Source organism: Macaca mulatta, chromosome 1, assembly GCF_049350105.2.
Source record: "Macaca mulatta isolate MMU2019108-1 chromosome 1, T2T-MMU8v2.0, whole genome shotgun sequence".
Taxonomy (NCBI): Eukaryota; Metazoa; Chordata; class Mammalia; order Primates; family Cercopithecidae; genus Macaca; species Macaca mulatta.
In genome coordinates, this window is record NC_133406.1 from 236289995 (window position 1) to 236316894 (window position 26900).

The window sequence follows — 26900 nt, forward strand, 5'->3', positions numbered from 1 at the left end:
TGCCATCTCCCCAAGTCCCAAGTGGAAAAGGGAGGAGGAGGGGCCATGGGATGTGGGTCGGGCATTTGGAGGGCTCTGTGGCCACCTGGTGGCTGGACGTGTCTCCCCCACTGGCAGAGCTCCCTGCCCAGCTCCTGGTGCAGACTGCCCAGGACGGGGCCAGGGAACCACTCTCCCCTCTTTGAGCAGGGGTGGAAATTGTTGGGGCCTGAAAGGGGAAGGAAGACCAGAACTCCAGCCTCTTGGCTTTCAGAGCCTAGACCCAGAGTTACAAACCCATGGAGAGGAGAAAGGGGAGGGGCAGCACCCCCATCCAGGGGCTGCAGGGGGCCTGCCTGGGGGTGGGACCTTAGCTTTTCCCTTTGTCTTTCACCCTGCTTGGATTTGGAATGTTCCAGCATGAGGACTCAGTCACATCCCAGATTCTGCTCCAACCTCAGGTTACAAACATCAGTGGCTGACAGTGCCTCGGTCCCAGATGTGAGCCAGGCCACCTCAGGCTGGAAGCCTCACAGCTGTCTCCTGCAGCACGTCAGGCGACCATGCTGCCGTCTGGACAAGTTCACGGAGGACACACATCCTGGACCTTCTGGTCAGAAGCCAGTGGGCCCCTCCCCACCCAGAGCTGAGGTCTGAAGCTCCCCCAAAGAGCCAACACCAGATGAGACCCTTCAGGAATGCCGGGCGTGTTCCCCCACTCAAAGGGATGCCGGGCGCGTTCCCCCACTCAAATTCCATCCTTTCATTCAGCAAATATCTGGGAGTGTCTACTGTGGGCCCAGCTGTCCATGGCCAACCGTGCACAGAGGAGACGTGGCCGCCACTCTGTGGAACACCAACATCTGTGAAGTTCTGACCACATTCTAGATCTCTCTGAAAAGCTCACGTGTACTAATAATTTGCAAATAACAGCAAGTGTCATTGGCTTTTAAAAATAGAAGTGCTCACAGGATTTCATGGGGTGGGGAAGGGTCAGGTTTGAACCTGAGCACTGTGAGCCCAGGGCCTCACTGGACACAGCCCCTCACGGAAGGGACAGCCTGGTGGGGCAGGCAGGCAGAAGATAAAGAGAGCACTTCAGCAGATGCACAGAGAGCAGCAGGTGTGGAAACAGTGCAGAGGGAGGGGACCATGACGACCTGCTAAGAAGAAGGGACATTTAAGCTCAAAGTGTAAAGAAGACACAGTGACACAGAGATGTGGGCATGGGGGTCCTAGGCAGAGGGCACTGCAGCGGTGTAAGCCCTGGTTGGGAAGTGCCTGATGTATTCAAAGACAGTGTGGTGGGTTGAAAAGTGTCCCCCAAAAACACACATCCACCTGAAACCTCAGAATAGGACCTTATTGGGAATAGGGTCTTTGCAGATGCAATTGGCCAGGATGACATCATTTTTGATTAGGGTGTACATTAGTCAGGGTTCTCTAGAGGGACAGGACTAATAGGATAGATGAATATATGAAGGGGAGTTTATTAGGGAGAATTGACTCACACGGTCACAAAGTGAAGTCCCACAATAGGCCATCTGCAAACTGAGGGGCAAAAAAGCCAGTCCGAGTCCCAAAACATCAAAAGTAGGGAGGCTGACAGTGTAGCCTTCAGTCTGTGGCCAAAGGCCTGAGAGCCCCTGGCAAACCGCTGGTGTAGGTCCAAGAGTCCAAAAGCTGAAGAACTTGGAGTCTGATGTTCAAGGGCAGGAAGAATCCAGCACAGGAGAAAGATGGAGGCCAGAAGACTCAGCAAGTCTCGTCCCCCCATGTTCTTCTGCCGGCTTTATTCTAGCTGTGCTGGCAGCTGATAAGACAGTACCAACCCATCTTACTGAGGGTGGCTCAGCCTCTCCCAGTCCACTGACTTGAGTGTTAATCTCGTTTGGTGATACCCTCACAGACACACCCAGGAACAATACTTTGCTTCCTTCAATCTAATCAAGTTGACACTCAGTATTCACCATCACCGGGTGGGCCCTAACTCCTCCTATGTCTTTATGAGGAGAGGAGAGGCGTGGGATGATGGAGCCTGACATGAGTCCTACAGCTAAGAGCATCAGGAGCCCCAGGGCAGCTGGACAAGGCAGAGAGGGTCCTTCCCTAGCGCCTTTAGAGGAAACTCAGCCCTGCAGACACCTTGACTTTGAACTTCCGATCTCTAGAGCTACAAGATAATACATGTCTATTTTTAAACTACCCAGTGTGTGGCAATTAATTATAGCAGCCACAGGAAAGTAATGCAGGCAGGAAGGGGAGCACCGCGCCAGGGTCATGCTGAGAAGGGAAGAGGAGCACCAAATAAATCCCAGAGGTCCACGTTCCTGTGGGCTTGGATTTCCATCTCAGGGGCAATGCGGAGTAGCTGAAGGGTTTGAGTGGGTCAATGTCATGGCAAGGTCGTTGCTATCACTGTGTAAGAAGGCAGCCGTCCACGCCCCACAGAGACCAGGAAGCCGCCACTGCTGACATGCAGACAAGACAAGAGGTGGCATCTGCTCATGAGCTCTGACTCCATAGGGCAGAAGGATGCAGGCAGACCTGAGTATTGTTGTCGGGCTCCCAAGACCACTCCCAGGTCCACCAATTTGCTAGAAGGACTCACAGAACTCAGAAGAGCTGTTATAGTCAATGGCTATGGTTTATGACTGAGCAGATAGAGACTATCATCGGCAAAGGCGTGAGTCCAGGGGAGATAAGGCACAGAGCTTCCGGTTGTCCTCACTGTGGAGTTGTGGGGATAATGCTTCATTCTTCCAGCAATGACATGTGGCAACCCACATAGAATATCATCAACCAAGGAAGCTCAGCCCAGTCATGTTGTCTGGGGTTTTTGCTGGGGGTCGGTCATGGAAGCAGGGAGCATCCACATGACTGACCTTAACCACTCAGTGTCAGCCTCTCCAGAGGCCAAACTGATACCATGTGGCCCAGGCCCCCACCGTCAGTCACATTATTTGCAAAGACTATTAATGCGGTCCAAGGCCTCAGGTAAACAAAGACATTCCTACCAGGATTTCCAGGGGCATCTCCCACAAGCAGGTTGAGAGCCAGAGCTTTCTTTGCAGTGTGCAGGGTTTGGGCACCCAAACCTGCTGAATGTGTTCTTCCTGCTCAGAGGTGAAAAAGATTGGATGCAGGGTGTGAGGAAAAGGGACAATGAAGCATGACTCAGCTTTTGACTGGAGCATCTGGGGAACCCTGGTGTCATTATCTGAGATGGGGACACTGAGGTCATTTAAGCTTAGAAGGTTTAGTTATGAATCCGGTGAGTTTGAGAAGCCTGCAAGACCTTCGAGGGGAGATGTCCTGTAGATGGTTGAGTGGATTCATCTGGATATGGAAGCTGGAAGTGTCAATCCAGGAGCTGTCAGCCTGTGGATGTTTCAACAACGGTAATAGACAAAGTACCCTCAGGCAACGGTGTGCATAGGGAAAAGAGGTCCCAGGCCCCAGTCTTGAATGCCTCCTATGTTTAGGATCGGAGTGGAAGAGAAACCAGCACAGAGACCAGGACAAAGTGTCCAGAGAGGTAGGGCAGTGGAGGCTGAACCATCGTGGAGGCCAGAGGGGGAAAACAGTGAACAGAGTTCACGGAGCTGAGCAGCAGAGTGAGGTCAGGACACAGGGAGGGCTGGGGGCTTGGGTCATGTGGGTCCTGCTTTCCCTTGACCAGAGTGACCCTTGGGGAAGTGGATGTGAAAATGGAAGTTTCCAGAAGGACCACCCTGCAGAAAAGCCTGACTGTATGTGATTAGAAGCAGAGAGAAGGGAGAGACCTGGAAGGGAGTGTGGGACCAAGGGAAGACTGTGACCCAAAGCGTGATTGAGTGATGATGTGACTGACACACTTGAAAAAGAAAGAGAACAACGCAGAAGAAAAAGGAGGTGACAGGAGAGAAGAAGATCCAAGGGGATGTGACAGAAGCTGGGGCTGTCAGATTTAGCAAATAAAAATACAGGAAGCCAGTGAAATTTGCATTTTAGATAAACAACAAAGTACTTTTTAATATAAGTATATCCCATGCAATATTTGGGAGATACTTATGTTAACGTATTCTTCATTCTTTTCCTAAAATTCAAATACAACTGGGTGTTCTATATTTAGCCCAGCAGCCTTGTCGCACTTAGAGTCTGCCTGTGTAGGAGATATGCTACTTCCTCCATCCGACATTCATGTACTCACTCAACAAATGTTTATTGTGCAACTACTATGTGCCAGGCAGTGATCTGGGAACACAGCAGCAAATAAGACCACATAATCCCCTCCCCACAAGGAACTTACTTTCTAGCATGGGAGATGGATAGGAAACATACCAACGCATTCAGAAAATTGAAGTCTATTAAAGAAGTAAAATACATTGGGGTTGGGAGAAAAAAGCAAAACACATTGGGGTTGGGAGAAAGAAACGTGGAGATGCTGGTAGATTTCTAGACTCAGGATTTGAAAGTTGCTTCAGCAGCAAAATAAACTAACATCAGAGTGAACAGGCAACCTATAGAATGGGAGAAAAATTTTGCAGTCTATCCATCTGACAAAGGGCTAATATCCAGACTCTACAAAGAACTTAAACAAATTTACAAGAATAAAACAAACAACCCCATCAAAAAGTGGGCAAAGGATATGAACAGACACTTTCCAAAAGAAGACATTTATGCAGCCAACAGACATAGGAAAAAAAAATGCTCATCATCACTGGTCATCAGAGAAATGCAAATCAAAACCACAATGAGATACCATCTCACACCAGTTAGAATGACGATGACTAAAACATCAGGAAACAACAGATTCCGGAGAGGATGTGGAGAAATAGGAGCGCTTTTACACTGTTGGTGGGAGTGTAAATTAGTTCAACTATTGTGGAAGACAGTGTGGCAATTCCTCAAGGATCTAGAACTAGAAATATCATTTGACCCAGCAATCTCATTACTGGGTATATACCCAAAGGATTATAAATCATGCTACTATAAAGACTCATGCACACGTATGTTTATTGTGGCACTATTCACAATAGCAAAGACTTGGAGCCAACCCAAATGTCCATCAATAATAGACTGGATAAAGAAAATGTGGCACATATACACCAGGGAATACTATGCAGCCATAAAAAAGGATGAGTTCATGTCCTTTGCAGGGACATGGATGAAGCTGAAAACCATCATTCTCAGCAAAATATCACAAGGACAGAAAACCAAACACCGCATGTTCTCACTCATAAGTGGGAGTTGAACAATGAGAACACATGGACACAGGGAGGGGAACATCACACACCAGGGCCTGTTGGGGGGTGGGTGTCTGGGGGAGGGATAGCATTAGGAGAATATCTAATGTAAATGATGAGTTGGTGGGTGCAGCAAACCAACATGGCACATATACACCTATGTAACAAACCTGCACATTGTGCCCATGTACCCTAGAACTTAAAGTATAATAATAATAATAATTAAAGGAAAGTTGCTGCAGCAAAGTCACTTACAGCACATCCTAAGGGTGCCTTCATTAGCTTTTAAACTATCATGAGGCCATACACCAAGCCACGGTCTTACAGTGTCCTTTGGTACCTGTCTCAGAAGAAGAGCACACATCCATCTACTCTTCTCGACACAGATGTCATCGTCTGCAATAGACTCAAGAACCCTGCTCTGACATTCTCTCAGTCATGTTCATCCTGGGCCAGAACTCCACGTCCCGCTCCAACCAGGAAAGCACTTGTTGGATGGCTTTGACAGCTGCTCAGTGGCCTCCTCCCTGCTGGGTGCCCCCCGCCTTCCAGCCACCCACCCCTCCACTCCGCCCACAGTGCTCAGCCCCACCACTGGGGCATCATGACTTCCTGTCCTGGCACCTGATTGCCCAGGCTCTAGCTGATAGGTGGATTCTGGCTTTCTCAGCAGGTAGTGCCCCGGGGAGCTGGACCTGGGAGGGGAAAGAAGCAGCCAAGGTCCTCAAACTCAGAGCCACACAGACCCACCCTCTGCCTCTCACTGAGTTGCTAGGAGAACAGAGCTGGGGGATCCAGTGCACCCCAGAGTTTGCTTCATTACATGGAACTGGTGCTTCTCAAGCTGTGCCCGGCAGCCTCCCTCCCATGGTGCTTCGAGATGGTCTCATCTCCTGGGAATAACCTAATTATGCTGCTGGCACCCGAGAAGGGAAGTGGACCGGGATTCATTTGCAGCCTGCTACACTCCAGTTATTGGATTTTTCTAACTCGCTGCTGTGTTTCTTTTGATCGATGAGCGTGAATGGATCTTTGCGGGGAGATAAAAGGAAAAGGTCTCAGGGTAGCTTGGTTGCTCCTGATCCCGTCTCCTGGTGGCTGTGGGAGGCTCAGTGATCCAGGCTTGGCCTCCTGTGCTGTAGGGCAGCAAGTCCTTACTTGAACTTGCAGGCGAACCTCCCAGCTGGGATGGACTCTGTTGTGCTCTGCACTCCGGCACACCAAGCAATTTCACATTGCTTGACAGCAAGGGATGAGCCAAAAGGCAAGAGCCTTAGCTCCAAATATTTACCCCAAGTCCAGAGGAGGGCCCATGTTGCCCAGATGTTGGGTGCTAACCTCTTAGCCGTCATCGTCCCCTTTGAATCAAGCCCACCGACAAGGATGCATTTGGCAGGACAGGGGAGCTCCGGAAGCTTGGGTCTGAGGGAGGAGATGCAGACTCCATGAGCTTCCCCACCAGCGCCATGGCTGGGCCCTTCTTTGACATCTCATGGGGCCTGGGCTCTTCCCAGGGAGCCTCAGTCAGAGGACCAGCATCATCCTAGACAACCCTCCTCTGTTCATGCACTGAGTCGGGTGGGCTTCCCACCAAGGCTCCCAGAGCTGCCACTTCTGTCCTTGTGATGAGCTGAGTTAGAATCTCCCTCCCTGCACGACTGCCACGGCCCCTTCAACCGGCTCCCTGCATCCTTTTGGGGCCCATTCCCCACCCCCAAACCCTCTCTCCAAATGGCCTTCAGTGTGACCATTTCCAATGATCCAGGGGTTATTTCTCTGCCCTCACCCTACTCCCCTTGATTTCCCTCTGCCTCACACCCTCAGGGACTATGCAGCCACTGGCTCCTCCTGCTTTCTTCTTCCCTTAGGACTCTCCTCGTCCTAGCTGGGCATGTGGCCACAGTCCCTGCCTCCTCTACAGCAGAGGGCAGCTGGGTCCTGGCTGGCGGGACCTGAGGAGAGGGTATGTGAGCAGGTTCCCCTCCTTTCCCCAAAGGAAACTGCTGGCCCTCAGCTTCCTTCTCCTCCTTCCGGCCAGCTGGACTGAGGACTTGGACAGCTTCCAGCAGGCCCACCAGACCCACACCGCACATCAAGGGTGCATAGCAGCAAGTTGGAAGGAGCACGGGTTTCCAGGGACCCCTTGGAGCACAGAGACCTAATACCTCTAGGTATCTACCTGTCAGAACTGTCACTTGAAAAGCAACAGCACTGTTATGTGGTCTCTATGAAGGCAGCCAAGCCAATGATACACATGGCTTCTTATTTTTCTTTTTTATTATTATTATACTTTAAGTTCTAGGGTACATGTGCACAATGTGCAGGTTTGTTACATAGGTATACATGTGCCATGTTGGTGTGCTGCACCCATTAACTCGTCATTTACGTTAGGTATATCTCCTAATGCTATCCCTTCCCCCTCCCCTCACCCCACAACAGGCCCCAGTGTGTGATGTCCCCTACAAAGGACATGAACTCATCCTTTTTTATGGCTGCGTAGTATTCCATGGTGTATATGTGCCAGACTTTCTTATCCAGTCTATCATTGATGGACATTTGGGTTGGTTCCAAGTCTTTGGTATTGTGAATAGTGCTGCAATAAATATATGTGTGCGTGTGTCTTTATAGCAGCATGATTTATACTCCTTTGGGTATATACCCAGTAAAGGGATGGCTGAGTCAAATGGTATTTTTAGTTCTAGATCCTTGAGGAATCGCCACACTGTCTTCCACAATGGTTGAACTAGTTTACAGTCCACCAACAGTGTAAAAGTGTTCCTATTTCTCCACATCCTCTCCAGCACCTAAAGGTCTTCTTATTTTTCTTTAGACAAATGCCCAACCCCAGCCCTGTTTGGCCAGACCTGACCTCTGTCCACAGCCTCTGGCCTCACTGATACCTCTGTGCCCTCACTCCTTCCTCTGGAACTTCCTAGGTGTGCCACGTTGCTTTCTCTCGCCACAGGACCTTTGTATGTACCCTTCTCACTGTTTAGGAAGCTCACCCTACGCCACCCGCCCTCTTCCATGTGGCCAACTCCTGCTGGTCCTTCAGGTCACGACTCAAATATCCCTTCCACTGGGGAAACTCTCAGAGTCCTCCGTTGGGGTCAGGCCTCTGTTTGAATCCTTCATTTAGCCAGTTAGCCTTCCAATAGCCTTGCCCTCACCTCACTTCTCTCAGGTTCAAATTTATTATTATTATTATTTATTTATTTTTTTTAAATTCTTGGATTAAAGTCTATGTTGTGGGTTGAGATGTGGTCCCCACAAAAGATATCTTCAAGTGCTAACCCCTAGAACCTGCAATTGTGACCTTATTGGGAAGCAGGATCTTTAGGGTGGGCCCGAATCCAGTGACTTGTGTCCTTACAAAAACAGGGAAATCTGGACACAGACACACGGAGAGTAGAATGTCCTGTGAAGGCACAGACACAGGGACACAGGGACACAGGGACGAGGCTGTGTGAAGACGGAGGCAGAGACTGGAGCAACGTGGCCACATCCAAGGAGCGCCTGGAGCCAGCAGGGACTAGAAGAGGCAGGAAGGATCCTCCCCCAGCGCCACCAGAGGGGACGTGGCCCTGCAGTCCCTTGGTTGAAACCTTGGTTTCAGACCTCTGGCCTCTAGTGCTATGAAACAGTGAGTGTCTCGTTCAAAGCCACCCAGCTCATGTTCATCCGTTACAGCAGCCCCAGGAGCTCATGCAGCCTCATTTTCACCAAAGAGCCGGCACCACGAGGGCAAGGCTGGGTTCATCTTGCTTCCTTTCCAGCGCCAGAGCCTGGGACAACAGGCCAGGGCCTCCGTAGATGTTTGTTGTAAAGTCTGTGGATACTGACTTGGGTGGTTATAACACAGATGAGAACAATGTGACTCAGAGGCGCTGACCAGACGGCCTTCCAGGCGCCTCCCAGGTGGATGCACAGGGCATGCAGAGCTGTCCCACGAGACCTGCAGCTTCCTGCACAGCAGCCACCGCCTCTTCCTCCCTTTGTTTTCCGCTCCCCCTCCTCTCCACTCATCTTTCCTGTTTCTTCACTGCTTCCTTTCTGTCTCCTCTCTCTGGGACCTGCCAAGCCCCTTCAGACCTTCACTCCTGACGGTCCAGGTGGCGATGGACCATCTGCATCACTGTCATGGTTGGGCCTGGCTTTTCCTCCTGCACCCTCTGCCCAGGCATGGCCAAAGCCAAGGTCAGGCTAAGCTGGGAGGCAAAAGCCTTTACGTGAAGCACGTGGTGCAGTCAGTTGGGGACGATGGGTCATGTGGATGACCCACCGCTCATTGGTGGGATCTCAGGGAATGGTGGCATTTGGCCAGTTTGCTTTGGGTCCCAGAGGCCGTGGGAGCTTGTGGTGGGACCATGGCCATGTGGTGTGGTGTGGGGGATGCAGTGAGTGGATCCTGGCGAGAAGCATCCGGGTTGAGTGCCACCTGCCCCCCAGATGTGGGCACTTGGCCATCACTTCACCTCTGAGTGCCTGCTAGGACAGGGAAGGGATGGCACTAGCACTGCATTGTGAGGTGGTGCTGAGGATTCAGGAGTCACTCTGGTAAAATCCAGTGACGGGCACTCTGGAGGTGCCATTTAAGATTCAGAGATGGCAGGGCGCGGTAGCTCAAGCCTGTAATCCCAGCACTTTGGGAGCCCGAGACGGGCGGTTCACGAGGTCAGGAGATCGAGACCATCCTGGCTAACACGGTGAAACCAGGTCTCTACTAAAAAATACAAAAAAACTAGCCGGGCAACGTGGCGGGCGCCTGTAGTCCCAGCTACTCGGGAGACTGAGGCAGGAGAATGGTGTAAACTCGGGAGGCGGAGCTTGCAGTGAGCTGAGATCTGGCCACTGCACTCCAGCCTGGGCGACAGAGCGAGACTCCATCTCAAAAAAAAAAAAAAAAAGATTCAGAGACTAGGATTCTCAGTGGTCTTGAGGAACGGGATCAGATGCGCGGCCTGAGGGAGGGAGGGAGATAGGTCACATAGGAGAGGCCTTTGAGGGTGGAATGGTCAGGAGAGCAGGGCTCAGCAGCAGCCCAGAGTGGGCACACAGCTGCAAGGACTTTTATTTAACTCTTACTTTGAAGTGAAATCACATTTCATAAAATGAATCATATTCAAGTGCACAAATCAGTGGCATTTAGTACATTCACAATATTGTGCAACCACCACCTCTCTCAAGTTCCAAAGCATTTGTATCACCCCAGAAGAAAGCCCTGTACCCATTAAACATGCGAAGGCTTTTATTCTCATAGTGTTCTTGCTAACTCTACAAGGGAGGGAGGATGGTTACTCTTCTTCTTTTTTTTTTTTTTTCCTTAGGCAGCATCAGCTGAGAAGTTTCAGGGATGTGGAATTGGGTGGAGGATGGAGCCCACCACCAGAGGATTTCGTCGACAACGCTCCACACCTTCCCCACAGCCCCGCCCTGAGGCCAGCACAGGGCAGGGCAGGACCAGATTTGCTTGTGAGTCTGGGAGGCCAAGATCTCCCCTGGCACCCTAAAGGCATGCTGTAAACACTCTCCTTCCTCCCTCTCAGCCGTCAGACATTCCAGCCAAATGCAAATGTGCGATGCCTGTCTGGGTAGAGCTTTTTCTGAAACATTATCCTCTGCATCTCCTGCACCTCCCTCGTTTCACCAGGGCTGAGCCTCTGCAGAGATTCAGAGCAATTTGTTGCCATAACAACCCCTCTCTCCCACTCCAGAACGTTTAAATACCAGCCTTCTTCAGCCTCGTTCTTCTCAGGGGACTCTGCAAAGTGGTTTCCTCAAGGGAGAGGGGCGGCAAGTCCTCCTCCTCTGTTCTTGGGGTGTGGAGCTCCTGACCAAACCCCCAAGTAGGGACTAGGTTTGCCCTCTGCCCTGGTCTAAAAACAGCTGAATCCTAAGGAAACTAGCTCAGCTTGGCCTCACCTCAGAGCCTAACACTTCTGTGTGACTTCCAGGCTTCGCTTAGCTTTGTTCCATCACAGAGAAATAATGAAAAGAATTACGGAAGAGCAGAAGTTAGTTTAGGGTTGTTTTCCCATTGGGAAAGCCACGGTCCCAAGGGGGCGTGAAGTGTCTAAGGCCACATCAATCACTGCCCAATACAGGTGCAAATCCACGATCTGTTGTTGATGCCACTTCTCTCAAGTGGAGACCTTCAAAGGTCTTGAGGGAAGACTTGAGCCACTTCCACATCAGCAGGCAACTCCCCAGAACCCAAGGATCAGGCCCACCCAGGAAAAGAATGTGTTTTCCTCTTTTGATATTAAGGGAGACCCAGAACGTAAATGAGCCCAAGCCTTGTCTACAAACCGAAAGATGCTGAGAAACCCCACAAATGGCACTGCCCTAAAGCATCAAGGAATGAATGGGCAACCAACAGGTTTCATTCTGTTGGTAGAATCACAAGAACAAGACAGCCAATTCGGGAAAATCCACTAGTACAGGAATCTCTGTCCTCCCAGCTTCTACCGTGTTCCTCTCCTTCCCCATCAATAAAGCCCAGATGATATATTTATTCTGGGAAATCCTTTTGCCCCTGCCGGGGTCTTATTTATAAGTCAATCCTGACTTTTAAACAGAGGTTGTTAAATGCCAATAGTTTTGATTTTATATCTAAATCAAGCAGAAAGCTTTCTAGGCTTATAAGAGGAAACCTTTGTCTGAAATCTTGCCTTTTCAGCCAGTTTCCTTCAGGAACTTTTTTTTTTAAAGCATAACTGTCACTTATAAATTATAAATTCTGTTCCCTGGCCTCTCATGTTCGGTTGTATAACCTTGTTATGTTAACACAGAAATTAAACACGAGAGATGAATCAGCTAAATTGGATTTACTTATATAGATCAAATGGCCGCAGCCCAACTAGTATGAAAATGGCCCTAAATGGTGCCAGGAAGGAACTAGCTTATTCCAAGGGATCTCAATTTAAAGAAGGAGAATGAAAAGGGCTTGAGGAATCAACACCAGCACTCGGGGTAGGTGTGGTTTCTGAGGCTCTTGTTGTACATTCCAGATGGTTGGAGAAGGAGCATGACAAGTTATCATAAAGTGGTTGGGGAAAGGACAGCTCAGGGGAGGCCAAGGGGGACCAGGAGCATCCTGGCAGGTGCCTGGGTGGAAGTGGCATGTAGACCTCCCTCTTTCGCCCTTGCATCGGGCCATTTTTCAGCACCTTTTCATACATGATCTGCTTTGAGCCTACCAAGAGCGGAGATAGGCAGGAGGGAGGCGGGTTCTGTTGTCCCAGTTCTGCTAATTGAATTGCAGAGGCAGAACGGGCTTCCAGATACTCCATAAAGACAGCTCCATCACACAGAAAAGAATTAAAATCAAGTCACCTCGATCATTACTAGACAAGGCTTGGATCTAAGTGCCCAGTTCCTGGCCCAGAGCAGTGCCCCAGAAGTGATCCTCCTCCCCGCCTGCCCAGCCCTCACTTGGGGCTCCAGATGCCCTGAACTGCTGCCCCTTCACTGAGCAGGCCCACCCCCCAAATGCAGGACCTAGGCCTCATTCTAGAACCCATTCCCCATCCTGAAGTGCCCTGGACTCAGCCTTTGGGTCTCAGTTTAGACACTATACCCCCAGTCCCCCAGGACTGAGTTACATGCCCTCCTTTGTACTCAAAGAGCCCTCACGGCACTCTATAAACCATCTGTCCTCCTGCCTGTTTCCCCTGCTGGTCTCCAGGCCCCAGGGCAGGAGTGGGTCTTGCCTTCCCGTGGGCATCTCCAAGCTGGTGCACAGCAGCAACTCTGAAGCTACAGATTGCAAGGCTGTGAGGGGACAGGTTGAGGTGAACCCCAGCCGGTGTGGGAGTGAGAATTTGGTCCTCAGGGATGCACCCTGAGATCATGCCTGGAGATCCTCATTTCTTTCCTCCCAGAGAGACCCTCTCCCCTGGAGACAGGCAGCGTTTCACACTCTGCTGCACTGTGGCTTCCAGCCACATGGGCTCCAAGACTTGGCTTACTTGGTTTTCTGGAAGAGATGGGTGTCTGTGCTGAGTTTTTGAATCTTCTGAATGTTGCTCAAGCCCCATGGTGCACTACAGCCATTTTGGGTGTGAGTCTGGGAGTGGCTGTGGGAAAATACGGCACAGGGTCTCCGGGGCAGTGAGACATAGCCCTTCTGGGCAACGGCTGAGGGGAGGCAATGGGCAGAGGGCAGCTGGGCTCCAGCTCCCTCCGTCTTCTCCCCAGCACGAGGCTGGGGTCTTGCTGGGAGACCTACTGCAGTGTTGCACTGGGTCTCCAGGTGGCCTGGATCGAACACTTCTCTCCTGTTTTAAAGGTGTAGAGGCAAAGCGGAGGGAGGAGAGGTGCTCGCCCAAGGTCAGAGGAAGGAGCGGGGGCAGAGCTACCTCCTGAGTTCTCTGATCCCATCCGCCCCCATATGCCTCCGTGCCCACTGTGTCGGCTCCCAGCCTTGCAGGAGGGCAGCACACATCTCGTGGGCAGTGCTGGACATGCAGGCCCTGCGGGAGGGCAGGGCTGCAGCAGGGGGAGCACGTGGTGGCCACGTAGGACAGCGACCGGGGAGTGCTTCCTGGGGAGAAACAGCAGCAGCAGCAGCCAGTTCCCGGAGGGGGATCGTCACACAACACAGAGGTGCACAGGCTGCGGAGAGGGCCGGAGAGCAAGCCGTCCTCATCGTCCTGATCGCGGAAGGGTCACTCTTGAGAAGGGGCAGGGCCTGTGACAGGAGGGACAGTTCCCATTGGTTCCCAGAGGGGACACGTCACTGAGAAGTCAGTTATCATTGGCTCCCACAGGTGGCACACCACTGAAAAGACACCTCCCAATGTTTCCCACAGATGGCGCATGATTGAGAAGATAGCTCCCATTGGCTCCCAGGTGGCAAGTGACTGAGAAGTCAGCTCCCATTGGCTCCCAGAGGTGGCACGTGACTGAAAAGTCATCTCCAGATGGGTCCCAGACACCGCGAGTGACTGAGAAGACATCTCCTATTGGTTCCCAGGTGGCATGTGACTAAGAAGACAGCTGTCATTGGTTTGTAGGTGGCCCAAGAATGAAAAGTAAACTCCCATTGGTTTCCAGTGGTCATGACTGAGAAGTCAGCTCCTATTCACTCCCAGGTGGCTCAGGACTGAGAAGTCAGTTCCCATTGGTTTCTGGAGGTGGCCTGTGACTGAGAGGTGGCCTGAGAGAGGCCGTCCCACCTCTGTCCCTCCACCGAAGTGGGTCATTTTCCCCATGATCTCTAGGAAACCACCAGGACTGTCCTCTCCAGGCTCTGTCCCTCTGCAGGTGGAGAGGAGCCCCACCCTGTGGGTTTAAAGGTGGTACCGATTCTTTGCTACGTCCCACTGAGCAGTGAAATCCACGTCCCTCCCCTTGGGCATGGGCTCTGGCAACCGCCTGACAGCAGAGTGAGGTCTGGAGCTCCCAGGCAGTATCATTAGACCCCTGGAGGATGCTGCCTGGGCCTCCTGTGAGACCCACCCTTGGAGTCCCGGCTCAGCGGGAAGCCAGACGCTATGCCATGGAGCTCACGACCCGGGCAGTGCCACACCCTGAGGGTCTGCAGTCACTGGAGAGACCCTGGAGGCTACAGTCATGGGAGAGAGCAAGGCCTGGGGACACCAGGGCACAGGCATGGAACTGAGGTGGCCTAGCTGGCCTCATCCACCAGGGACTCCCTCTGACAAGCCCTGCTTTAATGTCTGACCAACAAAATCATGAGCAAAAGCACACGTCTGTTTGAGTCGCTGTGTGTCAGCAGCTTCTTTGTGCAGCAAAAGTTCTCCAGAACTGGAGCCCAGACTCCAAGCGTGCAGGGGGAGTTAAAGAATTAAAGCGAAATTTCCGAAGATAAAGATGATGAACAACACACCCTGGGTCACTCCTTCTTCTATCCTTTTTTCCCCCCAGTAAATGTCATGCTTCAAGGGAGCATAACTAAGGAAAGTTCAAAGTAATAATATCAAGAATCTGCTTCCTTTTATTTCTTCTGACATTTTATTGTGATATGTAATTGGAAGAAGATGAAACCTCTGATGGGTATATTTAGTTCGTTGTGTTGGTGAGTGTTTCAAAGGGGGGTTCTCTGTGGCTCTCATTAGCATCAAGTATGCGAATCTCCAAGTTGCTCCTTTACTGAGCTGAGTCACGCTCTAGGCATGTGACATATCCATATCTAGAACTGGGCATCTCATGACTGGGTCTCATGTCATAAACCTGGAACTCAGCCCCAACAGAAACACACTCCTAGCTATGGCAGCTGCTTGGCCAGCACTGCCTCACTTCTGTTCACTCCCAGCGGGGGCTCCTGACTGAGAAGTCAGCCTCCACTGGTTGACTTTAGCAAATGTGAGCCATTTTCTTCCAGATCTGTAGGACCCAAGGGACCCCGACTTCTTAGTCACATGCTACCACCTCTGGGAGACTGACAGGCTTTATCCCAGAGAAGACTTGCCCAAGGGAACACCAAGCTATGAATGAGTTCTGGCTGTTATTTTCAACCAAGGCAAAGATAATCTCATGTCCTTGCATGTCTCAGCAGGTGGCCTTTGTTACTTGAAGCATGGCTCAGTGTCTCACCAGGGAATCAGGGAATACTTGCTCCTGACTGGCTGATGGGATGCACTGCAGGCCCTCTGAGATCTGGTTCTCTGCTTGTCTTTGTTATTTTGGCCTTGTTGTCATTTTTAATGGTAAGTGTCTCAGAGCACTATCTCTCCAAGATCACACTGAGCTTGCCATGTCCTCTGGTAAGGGAGAAGGTGACTGTGGTCTGACGTTCTGGATTCATCCAATCAGTGTCCCCCAACCTACCTACCTATCAGTCTAAGCCTTCTGAGCCAAATCAGCCTCCATAGCCACACCCACTGGCAATGCTACCCACGCAGCATGTGTCGGGTTATTTGACTAACTGAGACCTATCGGGCATCCCCAGTGTGGCACACAAGCTCTACCCTGGGAGTTCATTGGTAAAAGGAGAGATAAGGTCATCCTCCCATGTGGCTTAACTCCTAGGCAGCCAGACAGCCAATAAACAAGTAAATCAATTCACAAGCAAAGTAAATGCAGATAGTGAAGACCACTGTGAAGAAAATAAAATGGCAAAGCTAATGTGGGAAGCCCAGGGTGTGGGGAAAGCCTATCTGGTGGGAAAGTCAGGGAAGGCTTCACTAAGAGATGACACTAAGTCCTGCATGACAGAAAGAAGGCAGCCATGCAGTGGTGTGAGGACCCAGGAATCCAGGCAGAGAGCACGGCCAGTGCCAAAGTCACAAGGTAAGAATGAACTTGGAGAATCTGAGAAACAGCAGGGTCCACGTGGCTGAGCAAGTGGGGGAGCCGAGGGATTGCTTTCCACCATTTGAGGTTCAGCTTAAAATCCTCCTTAGACTGGCTTTTCCTGACATCTCCTGCTGAGAGGTTCTACCTGCCCTGACCCTGACCCCAGTGACCCTCCAACCCTTCACCTTTTCTATTCACTTGGCAACTTTTGTCGATTTCCAGGCCACCTTAGTCGTGTGTTTATCTGCTCACTGTCTGTTTCTCCTGCTGGAGTATATGCTTTGTAGGGAAGGTCATCTCTGCCTTTTCCACAGCCATATCCCCAGTGCCTCTTACAGCTCAGGGTACCTGGTGTGTGCTCAAGAAATAATTGTTGAATGAACAATTCACGACACCCATCGGGAGCTATTCACAAAGCAGTGGTACTGGCATCACCAGAGTGGGTCTGTCACATCTGGAGAGAATTTAAGTCTATTTACATTAATCTTTGGGCCTGGAGGACATTGTATACACACACACACACTCTCTCTCTCACACACACACACACACATACAAATAACAGTTACAACAAGCACAGTCATATTTGCCTATGAGGTCTTTATGTGGCAGATTTGTCTGAGAAGTTAATCAACTCATGTATAAAGATGTTAATGTCAACAAGAAAAAACAAATAATCCCGTAAAAAAGTAGGATTCTTAAAAAAAGACATACAAACAGCCCACAAACATGAAAAAATGTTCAACGTCACTAATGATCAGGGAAATCCAAATTAAAACTGGAATGAGATACCACCTTACCCCTGCAAGAATGGCTATAATTTAAAATTCAAAAAACAACAGATGTTGGTGTGGATATGGTGAAATGGAACACTTTTACCCTGCTGGTGGGGTTGTAAATTAGCATAACCACTATGGAAAGCAGTATGGAGATTCCTTAAAGAACTGAAAGTAGAATTATCATTCAATCCAGCAGTTTTACTACTGGATATCTACCCAAATGAAAAAAGTCATTATACAAAAAAGACAATTGCACACACATGTTTATAGCAGCACAATTTTCTATTGCAAAAATATGGAACCAGCCTAAATGCCCAACATCCAGTGAGAGGAGAAAGAAAATGTGATGTGTTTACACCATGGAATACTACTTAGCCATGAAAGAGAAGGAAATAGTGGCCTTTCGACTTGGATGGAGCTGAAGGCCATTATTCTAAGTGAAGTAATTCAGGAATGGAAATCCAAATATCATATGTTCTCACTTTTAAGTGGGAGCTAAGCTATGAGGATGCAAAGGCATATGAATGATATAATGGACTTCGGGGATTCAGTTGGAGGGGCAGGGTGGGAGGGGTATGAGGGTTAAAGGCTACATATTGGGTACAGTGTACACTGATTGGGTGACACGTGCACCAAAATCTCAGAAATCGCCACTGAAGAAGTTATCCATGAAACCAAACACCACCTGTACCCCAAAACTATGGAAATAAAATGTTTTTTTAAAGATACTAATGTCTCTATTCTGTAAATGAGGTGGCAAGAACTTAAAAAGGTTAAAAAGGTTAATGGCTTGCCTGATGTCACACTAAGAGGTGTTGATGGGTCTTGACCCAGGAATGGAGCTTCCAAGGCTGGTCTCTCCACTCCTCTGCTTGGCTCAAACTCATAGAAACACAGGAACACATGTGTTTGGAAGAGTTTATTGGTGCTTCCCTGGATTGCTTTAGTCCCTTGTCTGTAAACCTCTCTGCTGGTTTAAGCTGGTTTAACAGTTTTAACTGGTCAAGTTTCCCATGTTGGTTTTTAGGCCTCCACAGAGGCAATATGGTATAGTGTTTAGCTGTGTATGCCCCCAGGAGCCACTCTGACTGGGCTCCACCTCATAAGAGCCTGATTATTTGGGGCGAGTGATTATAACTGTCTGTGCCTCATTTTCCCCATCTGCAAAACAGAAATGCTAAGGATAGCCACCTCTTAGATTTGTTGAGAGCATTGAAAGTATTCATCTCTGAAAAGCTCTGCTTTTGATTAAGGAAGGAAAACTTTTGTGAGGACATTGTTCTCAGTCTAAAAACTAGGAAAAGTCAGATAATGTAACAAAATCACACACTTTAGTGAGCTGATCAGAGAGCTGAGGCAGCAAGACAGCCAGGTAAGCTGAATTCCAAAGAGTGGAGAGTTCCTCCAAAGAGAGATGGGATCCATAGCTGTTTTATCTTGGTGAAGTACAGGAGGACAAGATGCCCATCATAAAAGTGAAAAGAAAATAGCTAAAATTTTAACAAATTCTTAAAGACAGGGTATGGGTCAGCATGATAAAGTAGACTTCTTGGGGGCTGAGACACTAGGGATGTTTCCACTCACCCACAAGCTCCTCTCTAAGGTCCTTACTGTGGGGAGGGTCTCAAGAGACACTGAAGCAGGGCAAGAGACTAGGAGAGGACCTCCCCATGGTGGTACCCAGGCACCCACTTCACTCCTACTGCAAAAGCCCTGGGCTCTGTGGGAGGAGCAGGGGAACCTCCAGCCCAGCCCCAGGCAAAGGTAGACCCCCACAGAGGGGAGGAGAGAAGCTACAGCCATCTGCCCATGAGAGAGAGGCAGAAAAGACACTGGACAAGACCCAGGATCCTGAACAGATATTAGAGCTCTGCTATCCCCAGGGGAAGGATGGGAGACTCTCTCTCCCACCCAGTCCCCTGACATGTATAAGACAGACTACATGCTATGGTGAGAGGAGGAGCAGGGTCTGAGAACCCCCACTCAACCCCAGGGCCAGACTCAGTGTGCATGCCTAAGACTGAGGCTGGAGCGGGAGAAGAAAGAATATTCCATGCCCACACTACCATTTTGTACAACTGACAAGCAATAGCAATCTACTACTGGGGGAGGAACCGGCACATGGAAAGGGATATCCCCTCTAACACAGATGGGCAGAGAGCTGAAGGTGGAGCCCACGGATGGAGGGGTTTAAAGTCTCTGATGCACTGAAGGTAACAATGGCAATGAACTCTCCACCCTTCGGGACTCAGCTCACCTGGCTGTCTTGCTGCCTCAGCTCTCTGATGAGCTCACTGAAGTGTGTGATTTTGTTAGATTATCTGACTTTTCCTAGTTTTTAGACTAGGAGCAATGTTCTCACTCAACTCCTGGATAGATTTCCTTAATCCCTGACAGTAATGTCTGACCAAAAAAATTCTATTTTTGAGTTTAAATACTATTTACTTCAGTCTCTATCTTGTATGCATATCTTGTGGCAATTAATTTAAAAACTATGAGACACACACACATAAGTAAGAACAAAACAACCCACTTTCAAGAGACAAAAGTGTCAACAGAACCAGACCCAAAGATGATCTGATTTTTGGGACTATCAGGGCCTTTGAAATAACTATAGTTAATGTATTTAAAAATATAATGGAAAGGTAGACAATGTGCATGAACAGATGGGGAATTACAGCAGAGAGATGGAGACTGTAAGAAAGAGTCAAATGGAATAAAAAATCACAATATGACAGATAAAAAGTCAATAGCAAAGGACTTAGAATAGTGTCTGACATGCAGCAAGTGTTCAGTCTTAGTCAACTGTTATTATTTTGAAGAACAGGGAGAGTCTTTTACTTCTTCCTTCATGGCCTCAGCATTCAGCACAGGAGTAAATTTACTCAGAGTCAATCCACAGCCATGAATGTACAAACAAATACTTCCTGGCACTAACAAGGGAAGTATAACTCATTCCTTCCAGCCACACACACCAATTAGTATATATAGGAAAGCTTTAAATTGTCATTAATAGCACTGTTGGGCTTTCACCATGAAGCAGATGCAGTTCTAATTTTTTCACGTGCAGAAAGTCACTAAGTATTCTCAACCTCCTTATAAAGTAGGCACTATTATTTTCACTTAGCAGATAGAGAAATTGAGGCCACAGAATGGGGAAATGGCAAACTTGGGCCACTTTGATGGCAGACAGCCTACCCCAGCACCCACATTTTTAGCCACCCAGCTGGCAGTTCTATATAAAAACAATGTTTGAGCTTTGCAGTCGATGCCTGTCATCTCTCGTCACTAATGGACTCCTAGTTCAGATGAATCAGCCAACAGCATCCTAATGATACTAACAGCTGACCAAAATCGTGTACTTTGTAGAGTACTGCTTCTCACCATCCCAAGTACTTAATACACATTAGCTCATTTCATCCTCCCACAATGCTTTGAGCAAGATTCTCTCATCCTCCTTTTATCCTGATGAAGAAATGGAGGCACAGACAGATTAAATCACTTGCCCATGGTCACACAGCTTTTCAGCAGTGACTTGGGACTGGTGTCCCTGCTCTTCACCTGTGTACTAAAATGCCTCTACAGAAGACAATCGAGTTCCAGAGAACCGGCAGACATTTTGTCTCCACGAGAGAAAAGTTGTCAGAGAATAGAGGGCAGCAGAGCTGAGCAGGGTCATCGGGCCAAGGGCATCACCAAGCCTCAAAGTTTCATCACTGCTTTGAGCCAGCAAAGATGCATGAGCCAGCACATTGATGTTTTTGCTTAAGCCACTGAGTTAGACTGTTGCTTTCTTGTCAGTGTCCTAACAGATAATCCAGGTCACTCTCAGAAGAGCTCTGGTCTGGGAGAGGACTTGGCCACAGCTGCCTGCTGACCCCTGGTCCTCAGGTGGAGGTAGAAGGTGCTGGACAGAGAGTAGATGCTCTCCAGCTGCAATGTGAAGCTCTAGGCCCAGGAGAGCAGCAGCTTACTTCTTGTCTAATCACCTGTCATTCCATGAAGCACCTGAGGTCTGAGCTCACCCCAAAATGAACCCTCCAAACAGCTTTATCGCTACGATTTGTAACATCCCTCACAGCGTCATCACCTTGGATTGAATTTTTCAATTCTGAGTACCATTCGGTGGTGTCTGTTCTAGCCAGATGACCCTGGAAGGTTAGGCCACGGAAGCATTGCTAACTAGATTGTGTTTTCAAATCCCTGTGACAATTCAGACCCCAAATCCATCTGACTCCCAAGCCTCACGTGCGCTATTTGTTCCACCTGATGGCTTCAATGAACAATTTCCTTTGACTAAGATTTGTGCCTATCCTCTCTCTTCTTGGAACATGTAATAAATTTTCCATACCCAATTTCAAACCAAACTCAATTTCCTAATGCTCTCCGGTGACTTCCATTCAGGTGAATCATTTAGCCTCTTGGCTTCAGGACTTCTCTTTAAAAGAGAAAAATGAATGATCCCCACACTTCACAGGAGGGTTGCAAGAATTAATTAATGTTTATAAAGGGTTTTGCTGTCCTGTGGCGTCTTTGATATCGGAGGATGAAAGTCTGCAAGTGAGGACAGTGAGCACCAGATTCAGGAGGGAAACAGAGAAAACAATCCTCTATTTGTTAGCTCTGGTTCTCCTCTGTTTCGCTTTGACATTTAACAAAGTTCTTTTAAGTTTTGTTCAAAGTTGAATGCATTCATTTCAATGTCATCCTTTGATGAAGCCATTCAAAATAAAGTTTTTTTTAGAAGAACAAACAAACAAACAAAAAACGTTACACAACCCAGAGACTGGAGGTCTGCTTCTTGTCAACCAGAAACCTAACTTTTGTAACCTTCACTTTGTCATCACCGGGAGCAAGGTGAACACCCCTGTTTCTGCTTCCCTAAAATAATACCCTCCCACCCCACGCTGCAGACTCCATCCCCACTCTGTAGTGTGCTTTCTCTTCTAAGGAGAGAAGGACGCAGTGTTTACTAATTTACTTTTTCCAGGAGGGGAGACTATGTCTGTTATAGACTGCATTATGCCACCCTCCCTTCCAAATTCATGTGTGGAAGTCCTAACCTCAGCATCTCAGAATGTGGCAAACACAGCCACATTCTGAGATACTGAGATGATTAAGTTACAATGAGGTTGTTGGGCTGGGCTGTGATCCAACATGACTCGTGTCCTTATAAGAAGAGGAGATTAGGACACAGACACACAGAGAAGCATGAGCGTGAGAATACACAGGGAGAAGACAACCACACAGGCCAAGAAGAAACCAGCCCTGCCCATGCCTTGATCTCAGACTTCCAGGCTCCAGGACAGTGAGAACATAAATTTCTGTTTAAACTACCCAGTCTACAGTAGTTTGTTACGACAACCCGAGCAAGCGAATACAGTGTCTTAGCCCACTCATGGTCTTAGCCAAGTTTCTCTGCGGTCACGAATCCAGGAGGGAATTTCAGTAACAGAGACCCGAGTGGATGTCTAAGAAATGCAGGAGTTCCACTTATCTCTCCCCTGGAGTTCTCTGATAGTATTTGGGAAGGAATTTGGGGCAAGAACTGACATGGAGGCTCATTTCATACAAAAATGACTGATTTTTTAAGTCCTTCAAGTTTTGTTTTAAAACTTTAAACACTAAAGTTTTGTTTTAAAAACCCATGTTCTGGCTCATTCAGGAAATGCATCCAAATTCTTTTCTGTGTTGCTATTAAAGAGGTGCTAGGACAAGTTTTTAAAAATATCTTCTCTACCTTCCAGGGAAAGGAAATGATCACATGGTTTTCTTATCACTGAGGAACTGATGATCTTCACTAATATTTTGTAGCAAATTAAATAGGGCCACAAATGATTTGTACCTCCTCTAATTAAGACTTGGAGTCTATTTCTTCTCTCCTAGAATATGGGGGTTGGGATTTGCTTAGCCAATAGAATGTTGTAGAAATGGGCCAGGCATGGTGGCTCATGCCTGTAATTCCAGCGTTTTGGGAGGCTGAGGCGAGTGGATCACTTGAGGTCAGGAGTTTGAGACTTGCCTGGTCTACATGGTGAAAACTCGTCTCTACAAAAATGCACAAATAAATAAATAAATAAATAAAATAGCCAAGCGTGGGGGCATGCACCTGTAATCCCAGCTACTTGGGAGGCTGAGGCAAGAGAATTATTTGAACCCAGGAGGTACAGGTTGCAGTGAGCAGACATCACACCACTGCACTCCAGCCTGGGTAACAGAGCCAGGCTCTGTCTAAAAATTAAACAATAAAAGAATGTTGTAGAAATGACATGTGTGAGTTTCAGAGCTGTGTTAGTCAGAGTTCTCCAGAGAAACAGAACCACCAATAGAGCGTATGTGCGGAGAGAGAGAGATGCTATGAGAAATTAGCACATGTAATTATGGAAGCTGACGAGTTCCCTCATCTGCCGCCTGTAGGTTGGAGACTCAGGAAAGCTGGAGATGCACTCCAGTCTGAGCCAAAAGGGCTGAGAACCAGGAAGCCAGTGGTCTACATCTCCATCAAAGGGTAGAAGAAGATGACTGTCCCAACTCAAGCAGTCAGACAGAGAGAGATCGAATTCTCCCCTCCTCTGCCCTTTGGCCATTTGGTTTCTCAACCAACTGGATGGTGCCCACCCACACTGGGGGGCACCCTGTGGTCCAGTCAAGTTAACACATAAAATTGATCATCACAGGAGCCTTGGCCTTAAGACATTTGCAGTTTCTGCCTTTGCCCTCTTGAAATGCTTCCTGGGACCCCCATGCCAGGAAGAAGGATGAAAAGTCACGTGGGGTTGTCCCAGCTGAGACCCCAACCCAGCTGAGCCCACTCTCATGAGTAGACCCAGGTATAACCAGTCACCAAATATCTCAGTCAGCCCAGAGAATCACGAGGAATATTAAGTTGCTGTTGTTTTAAGCCACTAATTTTGGGGGGTTGTTTGGCTTAGAAATAACTGGAATACTTTTCTTCCAGTCAGTTTATGAAGAAAGAAGGTCAGTCTGAATTTGATAAAAGATAGGCTTTCAAGAAATTTTAAAAATCTAGTTATATTATTTTTAAACTAATGCAACAAAGAAGTTGTTCAATAAAATCGTTCAGAGACACAGAGCCCTGAAGCCATGTTTTAAAATAATTTGTAATATTATATTAATCATATGCAAACAATGCTTCCAAAAGGCTAAGAAACAATTGATTCTTTTAATAATTTAAACAACGCCCCTGAAATCTTTTGCAACATGATCTGCTTAGCAAAATACTTTCTCCTAAATTTTTTAAGGGGAGACCTTGATCATCCTATAAATCGTACCATCACAAATTCCACACTGCTGTTGCCTGAGTCAGGAATGTCTTGCTGGATGTGACCCTAACAAGCTTCATTGCTCTGCTTTATCTACCCTTTGGGGGCCTTTTTACTCCCAAAGTTGGTTAAGTTAGCATATTTCCTAAAATGTAGGGCTCACATTGGACCTTTATATTTGTCACAGCACACAAACCACAAAGGTTTGCAGCACTTTCCTGAAGATGCTGTCTGGGGACCGAATCCCACCATGTGTGCATACACATGTACGTCTGCATCTTTTTCTTTTTTTTGAGACAGAGTTTTGCTTTTGTCCCCCAGGCTGGAGTGCAATGGCGTGATCTCAGCTCACTGCAACCTCTACCTCCCAGGCTCAAGCAAGTCTCCTGCCTCAGCCTCCCAAGTAGCTGGTATCACAGGCCTGTGCCACCACGCCCAGCTAGTTTTTGTATTTTCAGTAGAGACGGGGTTTCACCATGTTGGACAGGCTGGTCTCGAACTCCTGACCTCAGGTAATCTGCCCACCTCAGCCTCCCAAAGTGCTGGGATTACAGGTGTGAGCCACTGCGCCTGGCCACGCGTGCATCTTTCTGTGTGTGAACATGTGTGCATGCACATGTGTATTGCATGTGCATCTGTGTGTACTGTGTGTCTCTGTGTGTCCATGTGTGTGTATGTGTGTGCATGTGTCTCTGTGAGTGTGCATGTGTGGGTATGTCTGTGTATATATGTGTTTCTCTGTGGATCTGTGTGTATATATGTGTGTCGCTGTGCATCTGCATGTACAGTGTGTCTTTGTGTGTGCATGTAAGGATGTGGATGTTTGTGTATATATGTGTGTCTTTGTGTGTCTGTGTGTATATATGTGTGTCTCTGTGTGTCTGTGTGTCTCTGTGTGTGCATGTATGTATGTGGATGTGTTTCTATGTGTATATATGTGTGTCTCTGTGTGTCTTTGTGTGTGCATGCCTGTGTGCACACATGTGTGCCTGTATGTGTATGTGTGTGCATGTGTCTCTGTGAGTGTGCATGTGTGGATGTGTCTGTGTGTTTGTGTGTATATATGTGTGTCTCTGTGTGTGTGCACATGTCTGTGTGCATATGTGTGTGTCTGTATGTGCGTGTGTGTGCATGTGTCTCTGTGAGTGTGCATGTGTGTGTGTGCATGTGTATGCACGCTCTGCACTGACTGAGGTCCATCTATTGAGAAGGTGACTCAGTCCTGTTTGAGATAACATAGCCCAGGGACTGTGTTAATGTCCCTAAGCAGATGGTGTGGCTTCCAGACCCTTTGTGACTAGTGTTTTTTTGTGGATCATTTGTGTCATCCCACGTCAGCAATGCAGCTCCCCGAAGTGGGATGGATGGGACTGGTTTAAAAAGGAAAGTTTTCCCCAGCCCTGGAAAATAAGACCTAAAGCTGGCAGTGCAGCCACCGGGGTCCTCCATGCCGCAGACAGCCCCCGGACCTCTGCACAAAAGCTGGAAGACCTTAAAGGAAGTACAAAGAATACTTTGATACCTCTGAGACTTCTCCAAAGAGAAGTGGTAAACAATTGAAGAATAAAATATTGCTCCCATCAAAATGTCTCATTCCAACATTTATAGGGTCGGGAGATTCGCCGTTTCCCTCCCACCTTGTGGGCCTATTCCTTCTCCTAATTAGCCAGCAAGGTTATCTTAATGGTGGTTGAATGGCAGCAGCCCCTCTGGTCGGTTCTAGGGAGAATGATCAAAGAGGGATTTAATTAAATGTTCATATTTAATTTTCTTCTTTCATTTTTATTGTCCCTTTTTACTCAAAACATGCCATTCTCAGGGAGCTGAAAAGTTGCTCAAGAGCAGAACTCAGTAAGATGGGGGAGCAGTGGGGACTTTACGGGGTTTTTTTAGAGGACCCAGATCTCCCATCTTCACTCAGCTCAAAATGTGTGTGTAATTTAGGGCAGCAACATTTGAATTATGAATCGGCGGCTCCAGTGGCAAATTAAACATGCGGCAAGTGGCTTCCGTTCCAAGCATCCGCTTGCAACTCACCCTACCTGAGCCTAAGGAGTTGAGAATGCGGACAATGGCAGGTTCATTCCAGGCCCCAACCCCACCTGCTTCCTTCACCTGTGCTTCTTGGTTTCACAAAAGGCAGGGCCCTGTGTAGCTGGTGCCTTCAATTCACAAACTATGCAGTACACAGTCTGTGTGAATATGCTGTAGGTGAGGATGGCATGCAGGCAAAGTCCAAGCAAAATGCAATCTTTCCTGGGGGTTGTTTTGACTTGGAGGCCTGTAGCAGATTGACTTCAGGCCTTCTGTCTCTTCACACCAAGGCCATGACCATGCCTCCTTTCCCTTCTGTGGAAACATTGCCCCTTGTT